This window comes from Neofelis nebulosa, chromosome X (genome assembly GCF_028018385.1).
Source record: "Neofelis nebulosa isolate mNeoNeb1 chromosome X, mNeoNeb1.pri, whole genome shotgun sequence".
Classification (NCBI taxonomy): domain Eukaryota; kingdom Metazoa; phylum Chordata; class Mammalia; order Carnivora; family Felidae; genus Neofelis; species Neofelis nebulosa.
This window is the reverse complement of record NC_080800.1, coordinates 98,470,159-98,488,559: the sequence shown is the minus strand read 5'-3', so window position 1 is coordinate 98,488,559 and position 18,401 is coordinate 98,470,159. Positions and strand designations below refer to the sequence as shown.

The 18,401-nt window shown below is 42.2% G+C and overlaps 1 long non-coding RNA gene across 4 annotated transcripts in view; it reads left to right on the top strand.

The window, feature by feature from the left end:
- The first annotated feature begins 75 nt into the window (after positions 1-75).
- The window catches only part of LOC131502823 (uncharacterized), a 50,310-nt gene continuing 31,984 nt past the window's right edge, over positions 76-18,401 (top strand). For all 4 annotated transcript variants that reach the window (XR_009257205.1, XR_009257203.1, XR_009257206.1 and 1 more), the window contains exons 1-2: positions 76-386; positions 861-1,024. This is a non-coding gene — a long non-coding RNA (uncharacterized LOC131502823). The remainder of the gene's footprint in view (positions 387-860; positions 1,025-18,401) is intronic.

Sequence of the window (18,401 nt, the reverse complement as noted above, 5' to 3'; positions counted from 1 at the left end):
CCCCCAGGTTTGGGTTGTGGCGCCGCAGCGGGGTCTGTGAGCCGGGGCGTCGCGGATCTCCCGGATCTGATATCGGGGGCCACCCCCCCCCCCCCGCGGTGGCGATGGTTCCAGGCCGTGGCCTCTGGTTGGCGGAAGCGTAGGCTCCCATCGAGGCCGGTCCCCCGCCCCCCGCCCCTCCCCCAGCGCCGCGAAGCCGCAGGCTGTCTGCGTAGCCGCCGCCGTGACTCACCTTCTTCTTCCCCGCCGGGACCCGGGCGGCCTGGGTCTGTAGCCGTGGGCCTTCCACCCAGGCTCCGCAAGCCCATCCTACATCTCCCCGGGCAGGTGTGTTTGCAGGAGCTGTCTGGGCACCATCGTCGTTTCTGACCCCAGGATCCTTGCGTGTAAATAGCAATTTTTTTCTTTAACAGTATGAAACGTTTTTACTACACATGACCTGTGGTCCAAATCAGTAATTACAATAGTCAGATCTTTGTATCATATATATTAAATGTACACAACAATAAAATCACCTCTTCCGTGAAAATTTTGTCGGTTCACTTTACGTGTTATCAAACGCAAGGCTCACGTGAGACTGTAATAACACTTAACAGTCTGTTCACGTGCCAAGGGACAAGGCTAAACAGTAAATTAAAGTGTTAAAATATCTGATGCCAGGACAGTTTTATTTTTGAATTTGATAAGCCAAGGACCATCAAGGACTATTTAGAACCTGAATAGAATCCAGTGGCTATGAAATTAAAAAGCCAGGTTTGAGGAAAAACAGATAAGCATCCCCCCCCCCCCAGTTTTTTGTTTAGTTTCAGAGAGCAAGTCAATGGGAAACTTTGAACCATAACATTCATTTCACTTTTTAGAGCTTGAATAACCACCTCTTCAGCCCGCCTTGCTAAGGTTACTGCATAATCCCTGCGTTCCTGTCAAGAAGGATTAGCCATCTTCTCAGGTGGGAGGATTCCAGACTCACTGGGCTACTGTCTAGATCTGCAGTCTCAATAGCAATTTTTGAATCCACTTCCAAGTATGTTCCTTGATGGAGATCAATGTATTCTTTTTATTATTCTTTTTTGCGTATTTTAATAGTGTCAGATGCCAGAGGAAAACTGGGTGTTTTTAATTTAATTTAATTTCTTTAAAAAAAGTATTACTCTTAAAGTTTAGTTGATGTACAATCTTGTATTCGTCTCTGGTGCACAATGTGGTGATTCGATAATCAAACTGGCTGTTTGTAATTGTAATATCTGGCTTCATGGGTCCTCATCACTATCCTAAGGGATTTAACTACCATGAGACCTTAGATGGAATGGTGCCTTGACACAGGTCACGTTTTCAGTGCTCATTCAAAGTCTTACTTGGCAGTATCTGCATTCATTTCAGTGGAAAAAACTTAAGGCCAAAAGTAGCATATGGTTTTAAGTTCTACCTGATCTTGAAATCTGGATATTAGACCTTATTTATCCACAGGGGGAAAAAATACCATCAAGCCTCCCACAATTCAAAATTTGAAACCAATTTCAGGAAGAACAAAAAATACAAAGGGATTAATGACCTACTTTTAGATTTTGACCCTTTATACCTTCAGGCTTTCTTTCTCAGTGTTCATTCTATTATTGCCCATTTCATCAGTATGTGCCCAGACAATAATCTAGATTTTCAGGAGAGTGGGATTGAATTGGGGGAGCATAGTACATACAAGAGGCCTATGAGCTTCAAACTGATGCCTTGTCCCACGTCTTCGGCCACTTGTGCCCTTTATCACAGTCTTTCCATAATGATTATTTTCCCCTTATATCTTTTTTAAAAGTCGTGGTAAAATTCAAATAACAAAAGTACCCACTTTAAAGTGTACGATTCAGTGGCATTTAGTGCATCCACAATGTTCCCTTTTTTTTTCAATGTTTATTTATTTTTGAGAGAGAGAGAGAGAGCACATGAGCAGGGGAGAGGTAGAGACAGAGAGAGGAGGACAGAGATGTAAAGCGGGCTCTGCATTGACAGTGGGGTTCGAACTCGAACCGTGAAATCATGACCTGAGCCCGGTCGGACACTCAACCGACTGAGCCACTCAGGCGCCCTAATTCACAATATTCTGCCACCATGACCACCGTCTAGTTTCCAAGCTTATGCATCACCCCAAAATGAAACCCCTTATTCATTTGGCCATCATTCCCCCAATTCCTCCCTCCTCCAGCCCCTGGCAGCTTCTAGTCTGCTTCCTGTCTCTATGAATTTGCCTCTTCTGGATATTTAATATTTATGGAATCATAAAATATGTGACCTTCTGTGTCTGACTTCTTTCACAGCGTAATGTTTTTGAGGTTCATCCAGTTTGTAGCAAGTATTAGTACTTCATTCCGGTTTTGAGTTGAATAACAGTCCATTATGTGAATATGCCACATTTTGTTTATCCATTCCTCAGTGGATGGAAATTTGGGTTATTTCCACCTTTTGGCTGTTGTAAATAGTGCTTCTATCTACATTCATGTACAATTATTTGTTTGAAAACCCATTTTCGATTCTTTAACGTATATACGTAGAATTGGAATTGCTGGGTCACAAGGCAATTCTATGTTTGAATTTTCGAGGAACTGTCAAATATAACAACTGTACCATTTTACATTACCACTTGCCACGTGCGGGGGCTCCTGTTTCTTCACATCCTCACCAACACTTCTTATATCCCATTTTTTAAATTACAGACATCCTAGTGGATGTGAGACGGTATCTCGTTGTGGCTTTGATTTACATTTCCCTAACGACGAATGATATCGAGCATCTTGTCATGCTTGTTGGCCATTTGTACATATTCTTGGGAAAAAAACATCTACTCATTTAATTTGGTGGTTTATTTTTTCACTGCTGAGTTGTAAGGATTCTTTATGTATCCTGGAAACTACTCATTTTTAAGGGTTTTTTTTCTTAAGTTTATTGATTTGAGAGAGAAAGAAGGGAAGGGACAGAGACAGAGAGGGAGAGAGAGAATCCCAAGCAGGCTCCGTACTGTCAGTGCAGAGACGAGGGGCCGGATCTCACAAACCGTGAGATCGTGACCTGAGCTGAAATCAAGAGTTGGACACTTAACGGACTGAGCCACCCAGGCGCCCCTGGAAACTATACTCTTATCAGATATATGACTTATAAATATTTTATCTCGTTGTGTTGGTTGTCTTTCCACTATCTTAATAGTGTCATTTGATGCACGAAGTTCTTAATTTTGATGAAATCCGATTATGTAATTTTTCTTTTGTTGCTATTATGCTTTGGTGTCATATTGAAGAATCCATTGCTGGGACACCTGAGTGGCTCAGTCAGTTAAACATCTGACTTCAGCTCGGGTCATGATCTTATGGTTCATGGGTTTGAGCCATGCTTTGGGCTCTGTGCTGACAGCTCAGAACCTGGAGCCTACTTTGGGTTCTGTGTCTCCCACTTTTTCTGCCCTCTCATGCTCATGCTCTGTCTCTCTCTCTCAAAAATAAATAAACATTAAAAAAAAAAAAAAGAATCCATTGCCAAATCCAAGATCATGAGTTTTTCCTTTTTCTCCTGAAGCAAAGGAGTTTTATAGTTTTATAACTCCCTCTTCCTCTCTCTCTCCCTCTCTCTCTCCCTCTCCCCCATATATATCTCACTATATATATATATACTCTGTCTCTCTGTCTCTCTCTATATATATAGTGGGATATATATATATATATATATATATAGAGAGAGAGAGAGAGAGAGAGTTTTATATAACTATACATATGAGAGTTTTTAAATTTTAACTCATATTTAGGTATTTTGTCCATTTTCAGTTAGTTTTGGTATATGATATGAGGTATATTTCCAACTTAATTCTTTTGCATATAGCTATCTAGTTGTCCATCATTTCCTGAACAATTATTTCCCAGTTGAATTATCTTGGCACCTTTATCCAGAATCGATTGACCATTGGTGTATGGGTTTATTTATGGTTTCTGGTTCCTCAAGTCTATTCCATTGATCTGTATGACTATCCTTATGCCAGTACAATGCTGTTTTGATTACTGTAGCTTTGTAGTAAGTTTTGAAATTTAGATGTCAGGGTCCTACAACTTTTATTTTCTTTTTAAAGATTATTTTGGCTTATTATATTCCCTTATAATTCCATATGATTTTAGAATTCTTGTTCCTTGCATTTCTTGTTAAAAACCAGAAACTCTGAATATTAGAATGTGACAACTTTGGAAGACACGTTTTCTCCCCTCTTCTAGGTTTGTTGTTCCTAATTGTTTGGGCTGCTGTGGTTGGCTTATTTAGTGACTTCCTAAGCTATTTTTGGCAATATCTGTGTTCGTTTTTTTAAATTTCAGTATTAAAAAATAAAAATAAATGCAAAGAAAATAAGTAAAATTTCACTATATTTGACATGCAATATTATATTAGTTTCAGTTATACAACTTAGTGATTTGACAATTATATACAACATGAAATGCTCACCACAATAAGTGTAGATATCATCTGCCATCATACAAAATTATTATAGTATGATGGACTGTATTCCCTATGCAGTACTTTTCATCTCCATGACTCATTTATTTTATTTATTTATTTATTTATTTATTTTTAAGTAAACTCGACCCCAGATGTGGGGTTCAAACCCATGACCTCAAGTTCAAAAGTCACATTCTTTACCAACTGAGCCAGCAAGGTGCCCCGACTCATTTATTTTATAACTGGAAATTTGTACTTCTTAATCCCCATTCACCTATTTTGCACATGTCCCCCACCCCCACCCCCAGCCTTCTGGCAACCACCAGTTCGTTCTCTGTGTTTATGACTCTGTTTCTGATTTGTTGTTTTTTGAATTCCATATATAAGTAAAATCACATGGTATTTGTCTTTCCTCTGTCTGATGTATTTCACTTAACATAATATGTTCTGGGTCCATCTATGTTGTTGCAAATGGCAAGATTTCATTCTTTTTTATGGTTTGAATAATATTCCATGCTGTGTGTGTGTGTGTGTGTGTGTGTGTGTGTGTGTATGGCGTCTTCTTTACCCATTCATCTATTGATGGACACTTACATTGCTTCTGTATCTTGGATATTGTAAATAATGCTGCAGCAAACATAGGAATACATATATCTTTTCAAATTAGTATTTTGTTTTCATTGGGTAAATACCCAGTAGTGGACTTACTAAATCATATGGTATTTCTATTTTTAATTTTTTGAGGAACCTCCATACTGTTTTCCATAACACCTGCATTCTTTGTCACGTAGAGCCACTCAAATCTACATTCCGTTAGCTTAGTGGCCAGCAAGTGTTTTGAAATACTTACCATCAATTCCTGGATTCAAAATGAATAAAGATCAACAAAACAAAAAGGCAACCTAGTGAATAGGAGAGCGTCCAACTTTGGCTCAGGTCATGATCTCAGTTTGCGAGTTCAAGCCCCACATCAGACTCTCTGCTGTCTGTGGAGAGCCTGCTTCGTATCCTCTGTCTCCCTCTCTGCCCCTCCCCCGCTCACTTTCTTTCTCTCTCTCTCTCTCTCTCAAAATTAAATATTGAAAAAGAGAATAGGAGAAAAATACTTGCAAATGATATCTTTGATAAGGGATTAATATCCAAAATGTATAAGTAACTCCTACTACTCAATACCAAAAAAAAAAAAAACAAAAAAAAAAACCCCAAAAAACGACACAATCAAAATATTAAATGAGCGGGGGACCTAATTAGACATTTTTCCAAAGAAGACGTACAGATGGCCAACAGACACATGAAACATCACTAATCATCAGGGAAATGCAAACCTAAATCACCTCACACCAGTCAGAATGGCTAATATCAAAAAGACAAGAAATAAGAAGTGTTAGTGAGGATGTGGAGAAAAGGGAACCCTTGAGCATTGTTGGTGGGAATGTAAATTGGGACAGTCACTATGGGAAATAGTGTGCAGTTTCCTCTAAAAATTAAAAATAGAGGGGCTCCTGGGTGGCTCAGTTGGTTGAGTGCCCACCTTCAGCTCAGGTCATGATCTTATGGTTCATGAGTTCAAGCCCTGCATCGGACTCTGTGCTGACAGCTCAGAGCTTGGAGCCTGCTTCGGATTCTGTGTCTCCCTCTCTCTCTACCCCTCCCCAGCTCGCACTCTGTCTCTCTCTCTCTCTCAAAATAAATAAATGAATGAATGAATGAATGAGTGAATGAAGGGAGTGAATGAATGAATAAAATTTTAAAAATTAAAAATAGAATACCCTACAAGCCAGTAATTCCACTCCTGGATATTTAGCTGAAGAAAACAAAAACACTAATTTGAAAAGATATATGCACTCCTATATTTATTGTAGCATTTGGGGGTATAGCTCAGGGGTAGAGCATTTGACTACATTATTTTTAATAGCCAAGATATGGAAATAACCTAAGTGCCCATCAATAGATGAATAGATAAAGAAGATGTGATACACACACATGCACACACGCACACACACACACACACACACTGACACACTGGAATATTCCTCAGCCATATAAAGACTAAAATCTTGCTGGGTCACCTGAGTGGCTCAGTTGGTTAAAAGCGTCCATCTTATGCTCAGGTCATGATCTCATGGTTCGTGGGTTTGAGCCCCATGTCAGGCTCTGCACTGACAGGTATGGAGCCTGCCTGGAATTCTCAATCTCTCTCTCTCTCTCTCTCTCTCTCTCTCTCTCTCTCTCTCTCTCTTTCTCTCTCTCTGTCTCCCCCTCTCTCTCTGCCCCTTACCCACTCATGCTCTCTCTCTCTTTCAAAATAAATAAATAAAATGAACTTAAAAAAATAGGGGGCCATTCTCTGCACTTTTCTCCTTAAGATCAGGAGATCAGGTTTGGCCCAGCCGTGAATAAAATCTTGCCTCGCTTCTAAAAAAAAAAAAAAAAAATGGGGTGCCTGGTGGCTCAGTTGGTTAAGTGTCTGACTTCAGCTCAGGTCATGATCTTGCAGTTTATGAGTTCAAGCCCCACGACGGACTCTGTGCTGACAGCTCAGAGCCTGGAGCCTGCTTCGGATTCTGTGTCTCCCTCTCTCTCTGCCCCTCCCCTGCTCATGCTCTATCTCTCTCTGTCTCTCAAAAGTAAATAAATGTTAAAATCTAAAAGATAAAGAATAAAATCTTGCCATTCGTGACAACATGGATGGACCTAGAGGATATTATGCTAAATTAAGTAAGTCAGACACCCAAAGACAAATAACTGTATGATTTCACTTACATGTGGAATCTTAAACAAAACAGACAACACACACACAAAAAAACCCAGAAACAGAACAAACTGGTGGTTGCCAGAGGGGAGGAAGATGGGGCGATAGACAAAATGGGAGAAGGGGATTAAAAGGTACAGGTTTCTGGGGGGCCTGGGTGGCTCAGTCAGTTAAGTGTCTAACTTCAGCTCAGGTCATGATCTCAGTTTGTGAGTTTGAGTTCTGCACCAGGCTCTGCACTGACAGTGTAAAGCCTGCTTTCGTCCTCTGTCTCCCTCTCTCTCTGCCTGTCTCTCTCTCTCCAAAATAAGTATTTAAAAAATAAATAAATAAAAGGTACGTGTTTCCAGTGATTAAACAAGTAATTCAGGGTGATGAGAAGTACATCACAGGGGATACAGGCAATAATCATGTGATAATTGTATGCGGTGACAGCTGTTAACTACACTCACAGTCGTGAGCATTTCGTAATGTATATAAAGTTGAATCACTGTGTTGTACTCCTGAAGCTAATATAATATCATATGCCAACTCTACTTCAAAAAAGCAAGACAAAAAAAGAAAAAGGAGACGTAATACTCTCCCAGTGTTTGGGGATCGCGTCTGTGCTATGCTTTTCTTCAGTGCTTAGCCAGACTATTCACAAGTCTGCCTTCTCTCTTACTTCCTGCTTGCACAGAGCCTGAGAGCCATCCGGAAGTGAAAGCTTGTGGTCCTCTCCGCTGTTTCTGAGCATGTGGCTAGCACATGACCTTCTTGATTCCTCTGTATACCTGAGATCTTTTCAAAGCCTTTGTTCTTCCATCTACATTTTCTCAAGCTTGTGTTTCCCACTCTTGTCTGTTGCTTGTCCTGACTGTTGTCTCTTGCCCCAGGATGCTGTGGCCAGTGCTTGTGCCTTTAAACGCTTTGAGCAAGCAGCCTCGGCCCAGGGTTCGCTCCTAGTCGGACAAAACAAGGCAAAACACCATGCCAGTCCTTGAGGGAGCCGGCAGAGTGGAGAAGACCCGGAACCACAATCCTTTGAGAATAAGGTCCATACTGCTCCTTCTAGTACCAGGAGTGCGGGCCTCCCATCCTCAAGGCCACTGCAAGTCTGGGGTGTGAGGGATGGTAGGCAGACAGTTTGAAACACCAAAGTGTTCTCTTACCACTGTCGGGGAGGAAGAATTTGCCTCTAGACTTCCAAATTCTTCTAGGCAGTCTTAAGAATTAAATTGCCATGAGACAGATTAACAAGAGAAAATCAAGTTTAATTCATATGTATGGAGGCCTCAAAGATGCAGGACCTAAGAAATGATCAAGGCAGGGGCACCTGGGCGGCTCAGTCGGTTGAGCATTGGACTTCAGCTCAGGTCATGATCTCACGGTTCGTGGGTTCAAGCCCCGCGTCGGGCTCTGTGCTGACAGCTCGGAGCTTGGAGCCTGCTTCAGATTCTGTGTCTCCCCCTCTCTCTGCCCCTCCCTTGCACTCTCTCTCTCTCTCAAAAATAAACAAACTTAAAAGAAATGATCAAGGCAGGTAGCATTTATACTGTTCACACAAAGAAACGATACATTTGTGAGGGATCAACAGGACAAAGAAAACTTCTGTTTGGGAACTTCACTTAGTAAGGAATTCCAAACAAAATTTGGGCTGGGGTAGTAAATTAGTCAAAGTTACAAGGTTTGTTTACATAGACTTCTTGGGCCCTGACTTCCCTGTCTCTGATGTTAAAGATGTTTCTCTACCTCCTGGTGCAGAGAGGGTACCTTTCACATGGGAGATTTATTCCCCACTTTCTGGAGACAAAGGGGGATCAGAGTGTTGTTCCTGCACTGGCTGTTTATTCACTGTGGCATATCTTGGGGTGGCTCACCTTGAGCCCCCACACCACAAAGCAGTGGATTCTTTTTACACCAAACCTTATGAGGTTGTTGTGAGTTTTTAGCTGAATTCCAACATTCACCGGAAATGGATTCTGACAGCTTTTGCCAGCTCAGTAGTTGCTCTGGGGGGTGGGATGGTGCCCTGGAGTTCCCTTCTCCACATTAGTCATATTCAAATTTCCTTAACACTAGGGGGCCCGGGTGGCTCTGGTGATTTCAGCTAAGGTCCTGATCTCACAGTTCTCGAGTTTGAGCCCCACGTCGGGCTCTGCGCGCTGAGAGTGCGGGGCCTGCTTGGGATTCCCTCCCTCTCTCTCTGCCCCCCCCCAAATAAATAAACTTAAAAAAATTCTTTAATACCAAAAAAAAATTCCTCTGGACTTTGCATTCTCCTTCTGGCAACTTCCCAACATCTCTCCTTCACGTCAGAAAAACTTTCTTCAGAGTTCCGGAAGATGGCGGCGTAGGAGGACGCTGGGCTCACCGCGCGTCCTGCTGATCACTTAGATTCCACCTACACCTGCCTAAAGAACCCAGAAAACCGCCAGAGGATCAGCAGAACGGAGTCTCCGGAGCCAAGCGCAGACGAGAGGCCCACGGAAGAGGGTAGGAAGGGCGGCGAGGCGGTGCGCGCTCCACGGACTGGCGGGAGGGAGCCGGGGCGGAGGGGCGGCTCGCCGGCCAAGCAGAGCCCCCGAGTCGGGCTGGCAAAAGCGGAGGGGCCGGACGGACTGTGTTCCGACAGCAAGCGCGACTTAGCGTCTGGGAGGTCAGAAGTTGACAGCTCTGCTCAGAAAGCGGGAAGGCTGGAGGACAAAGGGAGGGAGAGCTGCTGAGCCCCCGGACTGCAGAGCTCAGCTTGGCGGGGAACAAAGGCGCTCGCCAGCGCCATCTCCCCCGCCCATCCCCCGGCCAAAATCCCAAAGAGAACCAGTTCCTGCCAGGGAACTTGCACGCTCCGCGCAAACACCCAACTCTGTGCTTCTGCGGAGCCAAACCTCCGGCAGCGGATCTGACTCCCTCCCGCTGCCACAGGGCCCCTCCTGAAGTGGATCACCTAAGGAGAAGCGAGCTAAGCCTGCCCCTCCCGCCCCCGTGCACCTTGCCTACCCACCCCAGCTAATACGCCAGATCCCCAGCACCACAAGCCTGGCAGTGTGCAAGTAGCCCAGACGGGCCACGCCACCCCACAGTGAATCCCGCCCCTAGGAGAGGGGAAGAGAAGGCACTCACCAGTCTGACTGTGGCCCCAGCGGTGGGCTGGGGGCAGACATCAGGTCTGACTGCGGCCCCGCCCACCAACTCCAGTTATACACCACAGCACAGGGGAAGTGCCCTGCAGGTCCTCACCGCTCCAGGGACTATCCAAAATGACCAAACGGAAGAATTCCCCTCAGAAGAATCTCCAGGAAATAACAACAGCTAATGAACTGATCAAAAAGGATTTAAATAATATAACAGAAAGTGAATTTAGAATAATAGTCATAAAATTAATCGCTGGGCTTGAAAACAGTATACAGGACAGCAGAGAATCTCTTGCTACAGAGATCAAGGGACTAAGGAACAGTCACAAGGAGCTGAAAAACGCTTTGAAAGAAATGCAAAACAAAATGGAAACCACCACGGCTCGGATTGAAGAGGCAGAGGAGAGAATAGGTGAACTAGAAGATAAAGTTATGGAGAAAGAGGAAGCTGAAAGAAAGAGAGATAAAAAAATCCAGGAGTATGAGGGGAAAATTAGAGAACTAAGTGATACACTAAAAAGAAATAATATACGCATAATTGGTATCCCAGAGGAGGAAGAGAGAGGGAAAGGTGCTGAAGGGGTACTTGAAGAAATTATAGCTGAAAACTTCCCTGAACTGGGGAAGGAAAAAGGCATTGAAATCCAAGAGGCACAGAGAACTCCCTTCAGACGTAACTTGAATCGATCTTCTGCACGACATATCATAGTGAAACTGGCAAAATACAAGGATAAAGAGAAAATTCTGAAAGCAGCAAGGGATAAATGTGCCCTCACATATAAAGGGAGACCTATAAGACTCGTGACTGATCTCTCCTTTGAAACTTGGCAGGTCAGAAAGGCTTGGCACGATATCTTCAGTGTGCTAAACAGAAAAAATATGTAGCCGAGAATCCTTTATCCAGCAAGTCTGTCATTTAGAATAGAAGGAGAGATAAAGGTCTTCCCAAATAAACAAAAACTGAAGGAATTTGTCACCACGAAACCAGCCCTACAAGAGATCCTAAGGGGGATCCTGTGAGACAAAGCACCAGAGACATCACTACAAGCATAAAACATACAGACATCACAATGACTCTAAACCCGTATCTTTCTATAATAACACTGAATGTAAATGGATTAAATGCGCCAACCAAAAGACATAGGGTATCAGAATGGATAAAAAAACAAGACCCATCTATTTGCTGTCTACAAGAGACTCATTTGAGATCTGAGGACACCTTTAGATTGAGAGTGAGGGGATGGAGAACTATTTATCATGCTACTGGAAGCCAAAAGAAAGCTGGAGTAGCCATACTTATATCAGACAAACTAGACTTTAAATTAAAGGCTGTAACAAGAGATGAAGAAGGGCATTATATAATAATTACAGGGTCTATCCATCAGGAAGAGCTAACAATTATAAATGTCTATGCGCCAAATACCGGAGCCCCCAGATATATAAAACAGTTACTCATAAACATAAGCAACCTTATTGATAAGAATGTGGTCATTGCAGGGGACTTTAACACCCCACTTACAGAAATGGATAGATCATCTAGACACACAGTCAATAAAGAAACAAGGGCCCTGAATGATACATTGGATCAGATGGACTTGACAGATCTATTTAGAACTCTGCATCCCAAAGCAACAGAATATACTTTCTTCTCGAGTGCACATGGAACATTCTCCAAGATAGATCATATACTGGGTCACAAAACAGCCCTTCATAAGTTTACAAGAATTGAAATTATACCATGCATACTTTCAGACCACAATGCTATGAAGCTTGAAATCAACCACAGGAAAAAGTCTGGAAAACCTCCAAAAGCATGGAGGTTAAAGAACACCCTACTAACGAATGAGTGGGTCAACCAGGCAATTAGAGAAGAAATTAAAAAATATATGGAAACAAACGAAAACGAAAATACAACAATCCAAACTCTTTGGGACGCAGCGAAGGCAGTCCTGAGAGGAAAATACATTGCAATCCAGGCCTATCTCAAGAAACAAGAAAAATCCCAAATACAAAATCTAACAGCACACCTAAAGGAAATAGAAGCAGAACAGCAAAGACAGCCTAAACCCAGCAGAAGAAGAGAAATCATAAAGATCAGAGCAGAAATAAACAATATAGAATCTAAAAAAACTGTAGAGCAGATCAACGAAACCAAGAGTTGGTTTTTTGAAAAAATAAACAAAATTGACAAACCTCTAGCCAGGCTTCTCAAAAAGAAAAGGGAGATGACCCAAATAGATAAAATCATGAATGAAAATGGAATTATTACAACCAATCCCTCAGAGATACAAACAATTATCAGGGAATACTATGAAAAATTATATGCCAACAAATTGGACAACCTTGAAGAAATGGACAAATTCCTAAACACCCACACTCTTCCAAAACTCAATCAGGAGGAAATAGAAAGCTTGAACAGACCCATAACCAGTGAAGAAATTGAATCGGTTATCAAAAATCTCCCAACAAATAAGAGTCCAGGACCAGATGGCTTCCCAGGGGAGTTCTACCAGACGTTTAAAGCAGAGATAATACCTATCCTTCTCAAGCTATTCCAAGAAATAGAAAGGGAAGGAAAACTTCCAGACTCATTCTATGAAGCCAGTATTACTTTGATTCCTAAACCAGACAGAGACCCAGTACAAAAAGAGAACTACAGGCCAATATCCCTGATGAATATGGATGCAAAAATTCTCAATAAGATACTAGCAAATCGAATTCAACAGCATATAAAAAGAATTATTCACCATGATCAAGTGGGATTCATTCCTGGGATGCAGGGCTGGTTCAACATTCGCAAATCGATCAACGTGATACATCACATTAACAAAAAAAAAGAGAAGAACCATATGATCCTGTCAATCGATGCAGAAAAGGCCTTTGACAAAATCCAGCACCCTTTCTTAATAAAAACCCTTGAGAAAGTCGGGATAGAAGGAACATACTTAAAGATCATAAAAGCCATTTATGAAAAGCCCACAGCTAACATCATCCTCAATGGGGAAAAACTGAGAGCTTTTTCCCTGAGATCAGGAACACGACAGGGATGCCCACTCTCACCGCTGTTGTTTAATATAGTGCTGGAAGTTCTAGCATCAGCAATCAGACAACAAAAGGAAATCAAAGGCATCAAAATTGGCAAGGATGAAGTCAAGCTTTCGCTTTTTGCAGATGACATGATATTATACATGGAAAATCCGATAGACTCCACCAAAAGTCTGCTAGAACTGATACATGAATTCAGCAAAGTTGCAGGATACAAAATCAATGTACAGAAATCAGTTGCATTCTTATACACTAACAATGAAGCAACAGAAAGACAAATAAAGGAACTGATCCCATTCACAATTGCACGAAGAAGCATAAAATACCTAGGAATAAATCTAACCAAAGATGTAAAAGATCTGTATGCTGAAAACTATAGAAAGCTTATGCAGGTAATTGAAGAAGATATAAAGAAATGGAAAGACATTCCCTGCTCATGGATGGGAAGAATAAATATTGTCAAAATGTCAATACTACCCAAAGCTATCTACACATTCAATGCAATCCCAATCAAAATTGCACCAGCATTCTTCTTGAAACTAGAACAAGCAATCCTAAAATTCATATGGAACCACAAAAGGCCCCGAATAGCCAAAGTAATTTTGAAGAAGAAGACCAAAGCAGGAGGCATCACAATCCCAGACTTTAGCCTCTACTACAAAGCTGTCATCATCAAGACAGCATGGTATTGGCACAAAAACAGACACATAGACCAATGGAATCGAATAGAAACCCCAGAACTAGACCCACAAACGTATGGCCAACTCATTTTTGACAAAGCAGGAAAGAACATCCAATGGAAAAAAGACAGTCTCTTTAACAAATGGTGCTGGGAGAACTGGACAGCAACATGCAGAAGGTTGAAACTAGACCACTTTCTCACACCATTCACAAAAATAAACTCAAAATGGATAAAGGACCTGAATGTGAGACAGGAAACCATCAAAACCTTAGAGGAGAAAGCAGGAAAAGACCTCTCTGACCTCAGCCGTAGCAATCTCTTACTCGGCACATCCCCAAAGGCAAGGGAATTAAAAGCAAAAGTGAATTACTGGGACCTTATGAAGATAAAAAGCTTCTGCACAGCAAAGGAAACAACCAACAAAACTAAAAGGCAACCAACGGAATGGGAAAAGATATTTGCAAATGACACATCGGACAAAGGGCTAGTATCCAAAATCTATAAAGAGCTCATCAAACTCCACACCCGAAAAACAAATAACCCAGTGAAGAAATGGGCAGAAAACATGAATAGACACTTCTCTAAAGAAGACATCCGGATGGCCAACAGGCACATGAAAAGATGTTCAACGTCGCTCCTCATCAGGGAAATACAAATCAAAACCACACTCAGATACCACCTCACGCCAGTCAGAGTGGCCAAAATGAAGAAATCAGGAGACTATAGATGCTGGAGAGGATGTGGAGAGACGGGAACCCTCTTGCACTGTTGGTGGGAATGCAAATTGGTGCAGCCGCTCTGGAAAGCAGTGTGGAGGTTCCTCAGAAAATTAAAAATAGACCTACCCTATGACCCAGCAATAGCACTGCTAGGAATTTATCCAAGGGATACAGGAGTACTGATGCATAGGGGCACTTGTACCCCAATGTTTATAGCAGCACTCTCAACAATAGCCAAATTATGGAAAGAGCCTAAATGTCCATCAACTGATGAATGGATAAAGAAATTGTGGTTTATATACACAATGGAATACTACGTGGCAATGAGAAAAAATGAAATATGGCCTTTTGTAGCAACGTGGATGGAACTGGAGAGTGTGATGCTAAGTGAAATAAGCCATACAGAGAAAGACAGATACCATATGGTTTCACTCTTATGTGGATCCTGAGAAACGTAACAGAAACCCATGGGGGAGGGGAAGGGAAAAAAAAAAAAGAGGTTAGAGTGGGAGAGAGCCAAAGCATAAGAGACTGTTAAAAACTGAGAACAAACTGAGGGTTGATGGGGGGTGGGAGGGAGGGCAGGGTGGGTGATGGGTATTGAGGAGGGCACCTTTTGGGATGAGCACTGGGTGTTGTATGGAAACCAATTTGACAGTAAATTTCATATATTAAAAAATAAATAAATAAATAAATAAAAAATAAAAAAAAAGAAAAACTTTCTTCAAGGAGTAGTTTTCATACCCTCCCTCAGTTGTGATAAACAAAAATATCTCCAGACATTCACTAATGCGACCCAGGTGAAAAGTCATTTCAGATCGATACCCACTGTAGTAACTCCAATTCTGAACATATTTGGATTTAACCTGTTTTCACATATACTTTTTAATTGTTTGGGGGGGTTTGTTTGGTTGGTTCTTGTTTTTCATTTGTGCTGTACACCTCTATGAAATTTTATCACATGTGTAAATGCATGTAACCATCACCAAAATTAGGATATAGGACTCTTCTATCCATATAAAGAAACTCCTTGTGGGGTACCTAGGTGGCTCAGTCGGTTAACCGTCTTGATTTTGGCTCAGGTCATGACCTCACAGTTCGTTGGTTCGAGCCCCACATCTGGGGAATTCTCTCTCTCCCTCTCTCTGCCTCTTCCCCTCTTGCACTCTCTCTTCCTCTCAAAATAAATAAACTTAAAAAAAAACAAAACAAAGAAACTCTTGGGGCGCCCAAGTGGCTCGGTCGTTTAAGCGTCTGACTTTGGCTCAGGTCCTGATCTCGCGGTCTGTTGAGTTCGAGCCCCACGTCAGGCTCTGTGCCTGGAGCCCGCTTTGGATTCTGTGTCTCCCTCTCTCTCTGCCCCTCCCCCATTCATGCTCTGTCTCTCTCTGTCTCAAAAATAAATACACGTTAAAAAGAAACTCCTTGTTGTTATACAAACCATTTTTCTAACCAAATGGCATAAAGGTGAAGAACGTTGTAAAATTCTACCTTTGTGTAACAAAGGGAAGACACAAGAACGTGTTTTTGTATTTTTTAATGTTTATTTTATTTATTTTTGAGAGAGCGTGCAGCGTATGCACACAGGGTCGGGGCAGAGAGGGAAACAGAGGCCCCAAAGTGGGCTCTGCGCCGACAGCAGAGAGCCTGGTGTGGGGCTTGAACCCATGAACCATGAGATCATGATCTGAGCCGAAGTTGGACGCTTAATCAACTGAGCCATGCAGGCGCCTTGTGTTTTTATATTTATGCTTGCGTAAATAATACACTGGGTAGTAATTGGGTACATGTGGGGCAGGGGATGTCAGTGATTCTTTTCACTGAATATATTATATTTTGGATTTTTGAGCTATACCATTATGTTAAAGATAGTAAATGAAACCAAATGAATGGCATGGTTTCCAAGTAGCATTTCAACAGGCTTTAAGAGCAGATGACATATCGGGGTGTCTGGCTGGCTCACTCGGTAGAGCATGTGAGTCTTGATCTCCGAGTCATGGGTTTAAGCCCCACACCGGGTGTAGAGCTGAGTTAAACTAACAAACAAACAAACAAATAAATTACTGATATATGCTACAATTTGGATGAACCTTAGAAAACTTATAAAAAAGAGCATATCATAAAAAAAAAAAAAAAAAAAGGGGGCGCCTGGGTGGCGCAGTCGGTTAAGCGTCCGACTTCAGCCAGGTTACGATCTCGCGGTCCGTGAGTTCGAGCCCCGCGTCAGGCTCTGGGCTGATGGCTCGGAGCCTGGAGCCTGTTTCCGATTCTATGTCTCCCTCTCTCTCTGCCCCTCCCCCATTCATGCTCTGTCTCTCTCTGTCCCAAAAATAAATTAAAAAAAAAAAAAAGAGCATATCACGTATTGACTGGACCACATCAGTCAGAGCTGCTCTAAGAAAAGTTGAGAGAAATAGACAGGCATCAAGAGATTCAGAAGGAGACTTAGTAATATCATCTCCATGGCACCTAATTTGTCTTCCTTTACAGAGACAGTTCCCTTAACAGTCAACTCAATTAGGCCCGTGAAGCACTTAATCAACACTAAAGATTGCAGTACATGAAGCTTATACACCTTTCCCTTAACAGTTAAAGGTCATTGCCTTATCATCGGGATGGCACAATATAAAGTATTCCTCTAGGCTGGAAGGCTACCTGCTTCCTTCTGTAAACTCTGCCCTATATGATGAAGTGAATGCAGTCACACAGGGCAGATGTTTTTAAGGTCATCATGAGATCAAAAGTTAGATTGCATAGGGGCACCTGGGAGGCTCGGTCGGTTAAATGTCTGACTCTTGATTTTGGTTCAGGTCGTGATCTCATGGTTCGTGGGTTCGAGCCCCGTGTGGGGCTCTACACTGACAGTGTGGAGGCTGCTTAGGATTCTCTCCCTCTCCCTCTCTCTCTGCCCCTCCCATGCATGCTCTCTCTCTCTCTCTCTCAAAATAAATAAATAAACTTAAAGTTAGATGGCACAAAAGATCATGATACACGATTTTGTTTTCTCACTTGCAGATACTGATGTCAGCTGTGACACTGATGTGTACATAAGGAGCAGTCATGCTCTTACAGATGTTATTTGGTTTCATTTAAGGGTGGACATGCGACACTTTATTTGAGTTGACCACTACAATCTCCTTGTAATAGACATTTCAAAAACTGTTTCTGGTTGTGCCTGTGGTTATTTTGTGGTCGTTGTTGTTCCTGTTCTATACCGACATCAACATCAATGTTTACACAAGTATTATGCGTTAGATACCATACAGAATGCATGAAAGCTGGAGGTTAAATCGCAGTTTTAAGAGAATCCTAACCGAAATTTTTTTAAGTTTATTTATTTATTTTGAGAGAGAGAGAGAGTGCAGGCGCTCAAATGGGGAAGGGGCAGAGAGAGAGGGAAAGAATCCTGAGCAGGCTCCACACTGTCAGCAGAGAGCCCGATGCGGGGCTCGAACCCACGAACCGTGAGATCATGACCTGAGCAGAAACCAAGAATCAGATGCTCAACGGGCTGAGCCACCCGGGCGCCCCCTAACTGAAAATTTAAACATTCTGGGTTGCACACAGAAAAGGGACTAGAAAGAAACAATACTTTTTGCTTTTCCTATATTGCTCAATGATCTACCTTTTAT